Raw genomic sequence first — 13,485 nt, 5'->3', positions numbered from 1 at the left:
TGTAGTAGTTAAAAAGCTGCAGTAGCTTTTATAAGAGCATGGTTAGTACTCTGTCTGTGGTGTTCTGGCCAAATTCCAAGCCAAGTAATTACATTTACATACCTAAATTCACCGTGGTTGTTTCATCTGGATACTGCAATATTATGTAAGCTCATTTAGCTAATTTAGCACCCACATGAACAGCACAGGTTCAAAAGTTCAACTTAAACTTTATTAGGTTTGCAGTCTGCTTAATAATACTTAGCACTTAATTAATCTGCACAACACCCTGGTGAGCTACTTAAGTTAGTATTACCGGTAGAGTCGGGGAAAAAGGAAGAAAAAGACAGGAAGAAAAATGTCCATCCTATAATGCCATCTCTCATCCGCAAATAAGTGTCCAGGTGCCTATAGWGCTTATTTTTAGTTCAATGGTATTTAGTCTTGAAAAGACATTAAATCAAAGAAAAGCAGACAAAAGGCAATCTGACAGCCTACCCAATTTTTTGGTGTGCCTATGCACGTGTCCAAAAAAATCTGAACAAAAAGAACACATTTTCTCTTGCAATATACTGAAGCATTGGATACATTCATAAAACAGGGGATTCTATGATGGGAAATAAAACCCAATAATAGCAGCAAGGTAATATTACAATAATGTGAATACCTGATTGATACACTTTTCATGCGAGTGATGCATGCTATCATTCAGGCCAACCTGCAAGACAACCAAGGAGCAAATGTCTTTAATAAAAAAAAACACTGAGTCCCATCCTCTGGTACATGAGAAATCCTCTGTGCTCAAATTCCTATGTCAGCAGCATGTGAGTAAACACACTGGTGTAATAGCAGGCATGTCCAGATGCAGGAGCAGGCAGTGCAATTGCAGGTTATCTGAGAAGTTGCCATCTGAAAAGAAATAAGTGGAGGAAGTCTCACAGGCACTTCTGAGATTGCTCTACCCTTCTACCTAAAGCCTTCAATGCTAAGAGAAGTATTCAAGAGGCCTAGAAKGTGTCACTCTGTGTCTCCTGTTTTCTGGAAATTCTCTGAATTATTTCTTGAGATCCTACAGTTTGATCCAGCTCCATTTATCAGAAYCCACTACAAGTCTTTAAGTCCTGTTTTCCACCTAACAGTCCCATCTTTTCTGTGCCATTCATAGGAACAAACTCTTTCTAAGCTGCTTTCTCAGTAAGAGAAAACCATAGAAGTCTAACCTAGGTTGTAAAGGGACTTGTGGAACTATGGATATGCATAATATATAAACAAGGCTGAAACAACAGAACAGACAAAGATTTCCTTTTCTTTTGAAGCTTATGACTGCAATGAACTGAAGGATAGACACAAACCGCAGACTGAATGGATTTACAATGGGTTTACATATGGTCTCTACCACTGCAGGAACCTCTCACACTTTCAACAACTTTACATTCACAGAACCCTTAATGAAGGAAAGTAATGTTGTTTCATATACGGTGGAATGGTGCACACACAAAAAATTATAATTATTTGCCAAGTAAAACATAGAGGATAAATATGAGTGGTGAGAAAGTAAATCTCAAGTCCCTAGGGAGACTTCTTTAGAGATATGGCTGCAACATCATTGCGTCAACCATGGCAAAACATGAGAAACCAAGGACACGATCCTGCTAGCTCGGTGCAGGTAGAATTACATCTTGAGGCACTCTCTGACTTCAGGTGGGTCTGCACAGACAGAAGGGACCAAGCTTGGCTGAAGGTGAGCWCTAGACATAAATATCTGCATGGCAAAGGAGTAATGAAGTGTCAGGTATGTATCAAATTGGATAACAGCAAGCTCATACCCTGACACGGTATTGTGATTACATCTTGGTTTTATTGGCTCACTTTGCCTGCCCCATTATTCTTGCTCTTCTTCACTGCTCTTGGGAAATTAATTTCTTCCTTTTCTAAATTATTCGCTATGGGACAATCATAGAAGTCTCAAGAACATAAGAGGATGGTAACAAAAGCTGTTTCCTCAAGCATGTATACATGCATCATAAGTCAGGATGTCTGAGGGAAACTCATGTGATCCATGGTTTTCTTGAGACCAGAGACTATGTATTAAAATACATACATACATACATATATATATATATATAATACTAACGTCTTCTTCAAAGTATTATGTTAATTCAGAGGATAAACAGAAATGACAAACAGAATAGTCAAGCATTTTCCTACTTGAAAAAGTACATTGTTATCAGAATACATTGCTTCAATCTTTCTTTCATGCACTCAGCCAGTTTTGTAAACCTAAACCTTGGCTTAGCATTAATTTCTTCACTGAAGCCTGAAAGAAAGGGAGGGTTATACCTTTTGATCCTCAAGACRTTCAGCCCATCAGCAAGCTTTCCTGGCAGAAGTGAAGAGTTCTCATCTATAGTGCTTCAACAACATGCTGGAAATKAAGGGCTTTTCCATGCCAGTGGCACTTGAAACTGAAATGAATTCCAAAACACTGCAATTAAAATATCAGGAAAAGTATATTGAAAGAGATTTTACAGCCATTCAGGATACCTGAAGGCATGATAAATCTTCCATCTCTGTGTAAAAATGCATTCCCTCAAACCTACACCAACAAGCTGAAGATGCAGTACAGTTCAGGGAAAGTCAAAAAGCAAAAGTTTCCTGCACTTTGGGGAAGGTATCACTGAGATCATCCAGGGTCAGAAGAAGAGCTTAACTCTTTTCACASAGTGCACCCAGAAAGGCTCAWTTTTTCTGGKTGGAATCAAGCTGTTCTAGCCAGGYTTATTACCTCAGACTCCCTGCAAATTCTGCTGGAGGAGAAAGAAAAGAAAAARCAAATATATATTTCCAAGTCAGGGACTAGGATTTCATTTTCCATCTTAAAAGTCTGTCTTCTGTACCATTCAAACCTGGTTAAAGACCAAACCTCTCTGTCAGCAGCASATAAACAAAGCTGAGACAAAATGCTTCCATGGAAAAATTTGATGAAATTGGAACTACTCAGGGTCTTAAAAGTAACAGGGATAAAAGATGCAAATAGAGAAGAAGGGAATGAGAAAAAAGATTTTTTTAAAAAATTAAAAAAAAAAAAAACAAACAGTGGGGATTTGTCAAACTAGAAGTCAACAGGAAGAGTTAGAAGAACTATCACACACCATGGACACATACCACTGTCTCCCTGTCCTCCCATCAAAGTCCTGCTCATTTTTTATGCTGCTGATTTCAGGACACTARCTCTGCAACTGGGACAACTACCCAGCCAACTCCTTTCTGTCTTTGCCATGTAATTATCTTTATTCTCCCGTCTCTTTTCTCAGAGTCATGCCCTGGTACTCTGTACCTGATCCTCCTTGGTTGCTCTAGGTTGCCCTTGCTGCACCATGTCTGTACCTCACTAGAGAGAATTGTGCTCCGCTGGGGATTTCTGCTTCATCACCTAAAAATAACTGCTCTGTGGTCTCCCAGTGATTCATTGCACAGTTAGGAAACGGATACACTTTTCCTGAGAAGACTAGAAAGGAAAAAAATTCTTTGATTTTGTTAGACATGGCAAGYTACTGCCAAAAATAGTGCTACATTTCCTCTCATAACTGCTGGTGGCCCATGAACAACGAAATCCATGTAAAGCTTCAACCTTTGATATAATAAAGTGGAAAGACAAAAGTTGTTAGAATTGTCATAGGAATGCAGTCCAGAAATCTACCRTATACCAGGAAACATGAACACATTTTGGGTTTTGTTGTGAAATCTGCACTTTCTGTGTTGCTTTCTACTTATAAGACCTTTTCTCCGGATTTACCTCATGCTTTGTTGGGTTTTGGGTTTTTTTTTTAATTTATTCCAAATGGTTTTGTCTTTTTCCTGGATGGTGTGGTTTCTTCTACTTCAATACGGACACAGGGGATTTCCAGCACATCAGACAGATCCTGCCACCCAGCAGCTCTGATGAGTAGAGCCAGGCAGTGACTGTCTCTGTGTTCTGTCACCTAGCATGTCCCTGTGATCATCTCTGATCCTCCAGACAGAGCTTCTTCTGAAGCGTTCTCCCCTCCCTCAGGTCTTTGTTTCTGAGGGAACCAGAACTCAGGGGAAGGAATGACCAGGAATTCCCAGCTCCACATGCAGCTTGGACACCACCAACCCACGCACACAAGAGCAGGACTGCAGAGCTTTCTCCCATAGTAAATGCACAGTTTCACGGTGCCATTACCCTTCTCAGCTTAGAAAATCCTGCACTCTTCCACCCTTGTTTCCTCTCTAAACACAYACACACTGCCTCATTGAACTTTTTCACATTTTCAGGCTGCAAATTCTCTCGTTATTGCCTATTTACTTTTTTCTGACTGCTGTTCACAACCTGATCTCTGCTCTCAGGTGAATGTCCAGCTGGAAAAAATAAGCTTCCTCTTCAGGTCCATCCTGGTTTTAATCTGTTGCTGTTGCAATAAATTCCCTCAGGAGGTTTTCTTACTTCCTATTGTTTTCCCTCTTCTGCTATAAACCTCACAAATATTAATCTCTTTTGGTCCTGATTTTCCCTTGCCTCCCATCTTTTATTTGTCTAAAATGCCTGCCAGGACTTTTCACACTTCATCATGTCTCCAGCAATACCGGCTCTGGGCCAATGCCAGAGACTGCAACTTGACAAAATATGTTGCAAGGTGGCTTTTCTTCCACACCGTCTGCAGCTGTCATCTTCTCCCAGGGTCTGATACTACAAATTAGGCAGAGCTGGCAGGAGACCATAAGTTTTTTACCTCCCAAAAGTTAGATTGAGAACAGAATTGCCAGGGAATTTTCCTTTTAGCTCCTTGCATGTGGGGTAAGCAGCCTGGGAATCAAGGTGCTGCTTTATCCTGACATTTTGCTCTCCTTTTGTTTATTGCACTGTGCCAACTTGTGCAGTTACTGTTGTGATGCAATGTCTAGTGAGTTCACAGGCATCACCTCATGCCATGTTAGCCAGGGCTTGAAATCAGCTAAGGAGTGGACAAATTCAGAGGGAAAATACGAGAAGACCAACAGTTTGATGCAGGAACAAGAGCAAGAGTAAATAACCTGGGGACTCCTGGCGGTTTTAGTTCATTCATCTACAAGGACTGGTGCACTATGAGAAGAGAGATGGAATAGGTGTATATCTTAGTAATTCCTCATTCAAASTCACCCAGTAGGCTCTAGGTTTTGTAGATCTACTTTTAGGACCAACAGTTAGAAATTATGTGTTATTTAAAGTTTGAGTTGGRATGTTTCACAGTTTCTTCATAACCCTTCTCAGTCTACATGTACATAGGTGCAATTTATCAAGTTGGATTAGCAAGAATGAAAAAAAGTCTTTTACTGTTACTGAGGGTGGATTTTTTTTTTTTGTTTGTTTTGTTTTGGACATTTTGTTTATTTGCTTGTTTGTTAGTTTGTTTTGTTCATTTTTGGGGTTTTGTCTTCTGGTTTTGAAGGTTTTAAATCAGGAAATATGTAAGGAAAGGCAAAACACCACTTAGCTAAATCCAGCTACCTTTCAGAGCTCTGACTGATCTAAAACTGAGCAGTAAAGATTTCCTGCAAAAAAAAAAGTTGTCACAGAACTTCCCACCAGCATGAAGAAGGTGATCTGCATTGCCTGTTGAAAACTTGCCAGCTGAGGCTTCCAGGATGTTGGCTGTATTTTGTGCTTTCACCCTTAGAAATACAGAGAATAACAATAGTAAAGCAAAGGGTCAGGGGTGTAGAATTTAAGCTGATGATATAGTGGACAGCTGGTAGCTCAGTGTAAGGAGATTCTGGGACAATGCAAAAAGAAAGATACTGGCTCTGTGATGATATCAAACATATTCTAAAACAAAAAAAAAAAAAAGTATTTTTCAGTGTTTGAGGTTCCCATGGGATGAATGGTGTCTGGCAGGGTTGATTTAGCAGTATGTAGAAAAGGGATGAGCAAGAGAAGACTTAAGTGGGTACTAAATGTAAAAAGAAGGTCTCTGGAGGCTCTGGGAGTCCCCTTTGAGTTTATCCCATCAGTCACRGCTTATTTTAAATCAGATTTCCCATTTGTTCTATGCTTTCTCAGAATATTTTTCTTTTTTATTGTTATTTTACTGGTATTGCACTAWGATTTTTGTGTTCTTTTTAAATCCTAGCTTCCTTAAGTTCAATTCATAAATTCTGATGAAAAACCCTCTAGCAAATTATAAGTGGTATAAATAAACTAATCTCTGTTGACTTCAGTGGACTTTGTTTGACTTCTGCTAGCTGCTCACCTGGACAGACTATATTTATACCCAGTGGGAATAAAAAGTCATCTTTCCTTGGGCTGGTTCAACAGCCTGATACAAAGGGAATCTGCAATCCTGGACTTCCTCAGCAGCTCTGATTCTGATCTGAAGCTTGACTTTCTGCAAGCTACTTCACTTCCTTCAGCTGTTAATTCCTTTCCCATACTTAAGAGTTTTATGAAAGCCTGCCTTTGGAGAGGCTTTATTTTGCTGTGTAATCTTCTATTGCCTACAATAACAGARGCCTCAGTCTCCCTACACACCCCTGTAATACAAACAAGCAGTAATAATGACTGGTTGCATGCAATGTTGACAAACTGAGAAGCAAATTTCTCCCAGGATGCTTTTCCAGCAAATGTATGCCTATATTTATTTGAAGAAAGCAAAGCATATCCTCGTGGGACCATTACCCACCTACAGCCAGCAGACATACCAGTCCCAGCGGAATGCCAGTTATGAAAACTACCAAAATAATCCAAAAGAAAATGCATTTAAGTTTCTAGTTTGAAAGATTTAAACATTTTTTTCTGGCATGAAAACCTCCTTTTATAGCAGACTCATGCTATTTGATAGTTTGAAAGAGAAAAAAAAAAAAACCTAAGATGAAAATATAAATATTTGAAAGTCTGCTACTGCTCCCTGTGTGTTCCTGAACATTTCTCATCTTAACATTTATCAGCTACATGGTTAGATCAAACAGATCACAGAAACTGAAGTGAATAAATCAATGTGAAATGGACTATTTGCTTTTTTCCATTTGGATACCTTTGTTTCAATTTTTATGATATAAAAAGAATAAAGTCAGATTTACTTGCATACCTATTGTTTCCAAACCTGTATCATGTTGTTCTTTGTCCCCAGAACCTCCCAACAATGCATAAGGCACATATAAGACTACTTTGCTCAAGATCAATGTAACCATATATTTTGATCTTATTTAGTACATTACAGCATTTCTACACTGAATACTCTCTGTATTCGGCACAGTTAAAGAACAAATTAAACTTTTGCACCACATGGCCCTTTTGCATGTGGTATCTCCATCATAAAACATACTACACATTGTTACTAATTTTCAGCCCCATCTTTTGACTAGGTTAAATTGATCTCTGCATCTTTTGCTAGAAGGAGTTTCCTCTAGTCTTTGAATCAGAGCACTCTGATTCTGAATCACCTCTGATTTTTCAGCCTTCTTCTCAAAATGGTAAAAATTAGACCCATGCTGCATTCCACAGAAGCAAGGAGGTCCTTCCATACACCATTCCTATTCATTGGCTTTTGGCTTAGGAAACTATGAATCACACTAGTCTTTTTGGTCTCAGTTACACAAGAAAATCTGCATTTAGTTGTTAGTTCACTATGATGCTCCAAGCTCTTCATGATTCATTCTCTTATGGGGCAGTAAAAGAGATAAGTGAACTGGMCTCTGAAGAAAAATCTCTCTCCCCTTTTAGCTACTACATCTTCAGGTAGTTAAATTTTGGTGATATTAATCTGTGTCAGGCTTGTGCCTTCTCCTGCCTCTTCTCTATGAGCTCTGTAGCCATATCTTTCATGTTTTTGGCCCTGAATATGCATTTCCTACTTGGATGCATTAAAGAACAATTTATTTTAACAAGCTCACTTTACCAAGTATATGTCTGTTGGGCGATCTTGTTAACTGAGATAAATTGCCCATATTTTTTGCCAGTTGCCAAAGTTAAAAGTACTGATATCATATTTATTCTTAGTTCATRAAATCATAGAATCATGGAGAGGCTTGGCTTGGAAGGCACTTTAAAGATTGTCTATTTCCAACCCCCCTGCCATGGCAAGGACATCTTCCACCTTCCACATTGCTCCACCCACCCTAGCCTTGAACAGTTCCAGGGATGGGGCATCCACTTGTCTGGGCAACTGGTTCCAATGCCTCACCAACYTCATAGAGAAGAATTTTTTCTTAATATCTAATCAAAACTTACTCTCTTTCAGTTTGAAGCCATTTCCCCTTGTTACTCTTGTAAAGAGTCTCTCTCATCAGAGTTTAAATTATTTTTATTAAAAATTGTTTGACCTAATCCATAGGGCTGCAGGACAAGTTGAGAAACATTTCCACCTGACTAATTATTCAGATCTAAATTTGGACTACATTAGTTACCCAATTTCTGGTTTATTTCATGTTTGTTTAATAATGTATTTCATTACTATAATCTTACTCTTCTTCAAAACCAGGGTAAGGCTTGACAGCTCACTCCTATAATAAGTCATTGAATTTGTACACTTAAAGGCAATTCAAATCTGCCTTTTCAAGTGAGGGGTTTACTACTGAATTTCCTTAATCTCTCTTGAAAATGCTAGACCATATTAAATGCTAGAACATATTAAATTAGCATTTTAATCCTACTCTCCCAGAAATGTGTTCACAATTCACAGGTGAGGGCAAGCCGTTTTTCTGCAAATAACCTTTCCTCCTCCTCACACATTCCGTGTGACTGTGTCTCAACAAATTCATGATTTGTCTGTGCAGAACCTTCCAMACAGAGGTTGGGATGTTTGTTAGGAATGCAGCATGCATTTGTCTTCACCAATGTSATGGAAATGGAGCAAGAGACAGCTGAAACTATCATTCCTTCACTCTGCTTTTCACCAAACACTAAACAAAGAATAAACTCTTGCACCAGGTGTTCATACCATGGTGTTAGGAGGCCAGAGAAGAGAGGGAAAGTTTCTCACCATCTTATTATAAATGCTAACTTCTCTGCAATAATGGTACTCATATGTTAATATTTTGGACTGATTAAAATCTGTCTGCAATATTTCAGAAGGGGAGGTTGTTCCTGCTGAGTGTGTGGGGGTTTACATTCCTTTCTCTTTTTCTTTAAATAATCAGAAGAAACCCCAACCTTATTTTGATTAATTGAGTAGTTTCCATAGCAGCTGTGAGCCAGGTGGCTGGAACCAGTTAGTTAGGATGCTAGAGTAAGGGTAATTAGTTTATTTTTAATCTTTTAATTCTGTGGGAGTGGAATTTAGTGCGTTAATGTGAGAGGTTCTGTCGAGAAGTGTCTTGACTAATCTGTTATTATCATTTAGGTTTATTGATGAAGCTCAGGCTTTATATGAAAAGAAAATGAGGGGAAAATTCTGAGGCAGGGCAAGCTACAATTTTCATTCTGTCTTAAAAGTCCCTAAAGGGCTTTTTTATATTTTACTCTTATCAGGATTTTTTTTATAACTGAAAACCTGAGGGATTTGGTTCAAAGAACAACTTGTGCTCATGCAGAAGGACCTGCTCTAACACAGTAAAAAAAAGGCATTAATTGCAGAATGTGAAGGCATGGAAAACATATTAACTGTGTCATTCTTTTACCAGCTCCTATTGTTGAGGAAGGGCTGATTTTGATTATTTTACAATGTGTACATTTGCTGACCAAAAAAAAAATTATTACTTAATAGTCATGTTTCTTAACTTGACTCCCTAACCCCCTTTTTTTTAATTCCTCCCACTAACTTCTGGTTTTAGTTTTAAAGCTACTTGTTCAATTACCTAGTTTTCCAGGTAAAAGAAATACATTTTTTGGCTTAAAACATGAAAATGGATCAATGCATCATTTCAGTATTTTCCATGTTCTAAGAAGGCTTCTTTTCTGTGGATTACGGCCAATTAGCAGATGGAGATTTGTGAGCTGGATAAAGTCCAAAGGGGAGAAGGTGCTTTCTTTTAACTTGCTTTCTTTCACTCACTTCACATCTACTATCAGCTAAATCTTTTATGAGAAAAAAAAAATCCCTTCTCAAGGATATTTTTACTGCCATTTTCCCCCAACATATTCTAAAGCTTCCTGAAAAACTGATGCATATGTGTTTTCCTGATCTGGACAAGGATCAGGGGGCCCAAATTTAGACCACCTACCCTATTTCCTAACTTAAGCATTGCTGTTTCTTCCCTGTAATAGAGGAATCACAGGTAGCAGTTAAGGCAGTTTTGTAGTTAAGGTTAGGAAAGGCTTAAAAGTGCTCCTGATCATCTTGACTTCATATTTCTGAATTAGAAAGCTGAGCCAGGTAACCAGGAAAAGCTCAGATTACACCTGTGAACTGCTGCCCAGGTACACCAGTTGAGTTGTGCAGACTGTGGTTGTATTTGCATTAGCTTAYTAATTCTAACTTGACACAAAATTCTGGATTTAACCTCTTAGTAGCTGTCATTTACTGAGATTTGCTTCAGGACACAGAGCAGTCTCAAGGYACCTTTTGGGTCAGACTAAACAAGRTGTGCTCCAGAAGCACACCTATTGCACTCTCACCTCTAAAAGATTGTCAGTTCAAGGGCAAAAAGCCAACCAAAAACAAGCATGGTGTGTACACCAGGTCCTCAGCACCAACGGCTTCACTCTACAGATCCCTCTGCTGGGTCTCACTACCTGCTAACCAAGTCACAGGCTACCAGGGAAAGCAAAACAACATACAAACAACATGTTTCCATACAGCTGAAAAACATCAAAAGGTTTGCTTCATCTCCACTTTTGATCCTTTTCATTAACTACTGGGAAAATTCCCCAACCCATGGCAGGACTATCCAATATCCCCCTCAACTATGTCAAGATTTTTTGCTTGGAGATTGCTTGTTCTTACACACCTAAAAGGTACCATGGAATATGACAGGAGCTATGTGATCTGAGTGACTCTGTGTCAGTGCTTCACTGTGATGCCAGAGGTGACGAAGAACTGCCTTAGCATGGCAGAGAAGGATTCTTTGCCTGTTTCAGACACTCTTGAAGGTGGAAATGCTCCTTCAGCCAGTTGAGTGCTTTGAGGAATTAACTGCCATCAAATGAGTGCTGCATATCTGAGCACCAAAAAGATTAGAAAACAATAAAGCAGAAAACCATCCAGACTGGTTCTGATCCCAGTCTAGATGTGGAAACAAAATATCTTTGTTGGGTATGGCTAAAATGCATAAATAATTTTAATTGTCCTTTAAGAAGAGCTTTTAGTTAAAGCTAAGCAGTAGAAGTCAGCAAATGTAAGACAAGTATTAGATATTATTTCGTGACTCTACTTCCACTGTCACTACACTGTTAAAATGCAGGAGTTTTGTAACTAGATATCTAGTTCTAAAGGAGTTACGTATATATAGCCAGTGTTTATATATGCACAATAAATGCTCAGCAAAGTTTTCACCTGCATTTGCTGTTACTTAATTCTAAACATTTCAACGGATATAGACACTGATGCACTTATTTTAAAAGGTATGAAGGAGCATTAAACATGGAGCATCTCAGCCTGAGCTCCCCAGCCTCCCTCCTCCTTTTGTTGTCTCTCTGAGCCCTCTTCCCTCACCCACCATCTCCCATTTGCTTGCACTGGCTGCTCAGTGAACAGCTTCATTTGCRGAGCACCTGATTGTAACCCACATCCTTCCCTCTCTGACCAGTTCTGTTCCAATCACTGGAGTAAGCAGATCGATAGCTTTCTCCTTAGAAAAAAAACATTAAAGGAAACAATGCCACAGCCTACAGCAAAGAGCACGACTAATGAAAGTTCAAATGTTTTCTTTCGTTTTTCTTTAGAGGATGTTAAAAAGCTCTTACAGTGTTACATAATGCCACCAAGCTTGGTTTTGTCTTTCTGTATTATAGTGATAAAACTTTAATGTTATTCAAATAATGATCTGAAAATAGAAAGTACAACAGATTCCAGGGTGAGAGAGTGGTCAAGATGGGGGATGTTCATTTGGYGGAAAAAAGTCAAAGCAAAAACAAAAGGAAGAGAAAGCTTTGGTGGCTACTAGGACATCAAGGACTTTTTTTTACCTTGAAAAAACCCATCTGTGCTTCCAAACATAAATATGTGAAGGTGAGAGGTCTCCTTATTATGCAGGTAGGACAGAACAAGGCTGACTTCTATCCAGCTGAGCTGGCTCTGTTGCTTTGAACCCTCTGGAAACACAAAGATCACAGCTCTCCACTGTGTAACTGCAGCACTTCTTGTTTTTTTCCATCAGTCAGGTTTCTCTTCCCTTGGAGTATTTTTGGACTGCATCTTCAGAGAATATTTAACTCTGTTTCATCCAAACTGTAAAGTGTGAAGGGTGTTAATGGAATGTTTTTTCTTAACTGCAGTAAAATCCATGAAAACTAATTAAAGCTGTCTCTTGCAACATTYTTTTAACCTGATCGTTATTTACAAAGTATTCCATGCAGTGGAAAATACTTTAAATACTTAATACTTTTTAATACTTTAAATACTTTTTCAAAGAATAAAATAGTCATGAAGTACATGTAGATGGATGCACAAAARGCAACTCATTTTGTTCAAAACTCTAGATTTAGGTTTGGGCCAGAGTGATGTCAAGTTCCATGAATCTCAGAGAAGACAATACTACTAAACACGACTCATTAAAAGAATTATCTCTACTACTATCTGAGTTCAGATTCCAAATAAAAATGTATGTGACATCTCCATCCTGTCAWGAAGCTGTCTTAGTCCTCATTGTAGTCCTGAGGCTGGGGGGAAGGGCTATGGCATTTAAAAATTGTAGTTCACTCCTTTTCTTGCCTTCTCTGACTCCATTCTCATGTATTTGTATTTCTGTTGTGCCTTGCTTGATTATTGAGACATAATTGAGMTACTGCTGTATAAAGGCTGGAGGGTTACAGAAATCAACGAAATCAGAATAATTTGCCACAGCTGAGGCTCTGGCTCCTGACTTTCTCYTTTATCCTTCTTATGATGTACTCCTCTTCCTCTCCATTCCTGCAATCTGCAGCCTTTTCCAAGGTAATCCTAGGGATCCCTCCAAGGAATGGTAGCATACCATACTTTATATCCATTTATACGTTTCTATTAATAAATAAATAAATAAATAAATAAATATATGCATGTATATATCTATATACACCTAACAGAATATGGCACCAGAACAGCTGTTGGCATTGACAAATGACTGTATTCACCAGTGGAGCTCTATCTACTTAGAAAGACTTACAAAAAAAACCTGCATTAATTAAAAATATTTTCTGGAGGGACAAAGGTATAGGTGCATAAGTCAGTAGAAGTTTATTATGTCACTGAYTGGATTTTTTTTTTCTAAATATTTTCTTTTTCTGCTTTGAGAAGAGCAATTCTAACAAACTTTTGCATCTTGAAATTGACAGTGAACTTTAATTTCTTTGAATTTTCATCATGTGCAATGTTTTGTGGTTTACTGCTGCATCTTTGGAACACAATCTAAGTGAATAATAGAAAAGACAATGGC

Source organism: Malurus melanocephalus, unplaced genomic scaffold, assembly GCF_030028575.1.
Source record: "Malurus melanocephalus ecotype Western Australia unplaced genomic scaffold, MMel_1.1 scaffold_501, whole genome shotgun sequence".
NCBI lineage: Eukaryota > Metazoa > Chordata > Aves > Passeriformes > Maluridae > Malurus > Malurus melanocephalus.
The sequence above is the reverse complement of the archived record's forward strand: the minus strand, read 5'-3'. Positions refer to the sequence as shown.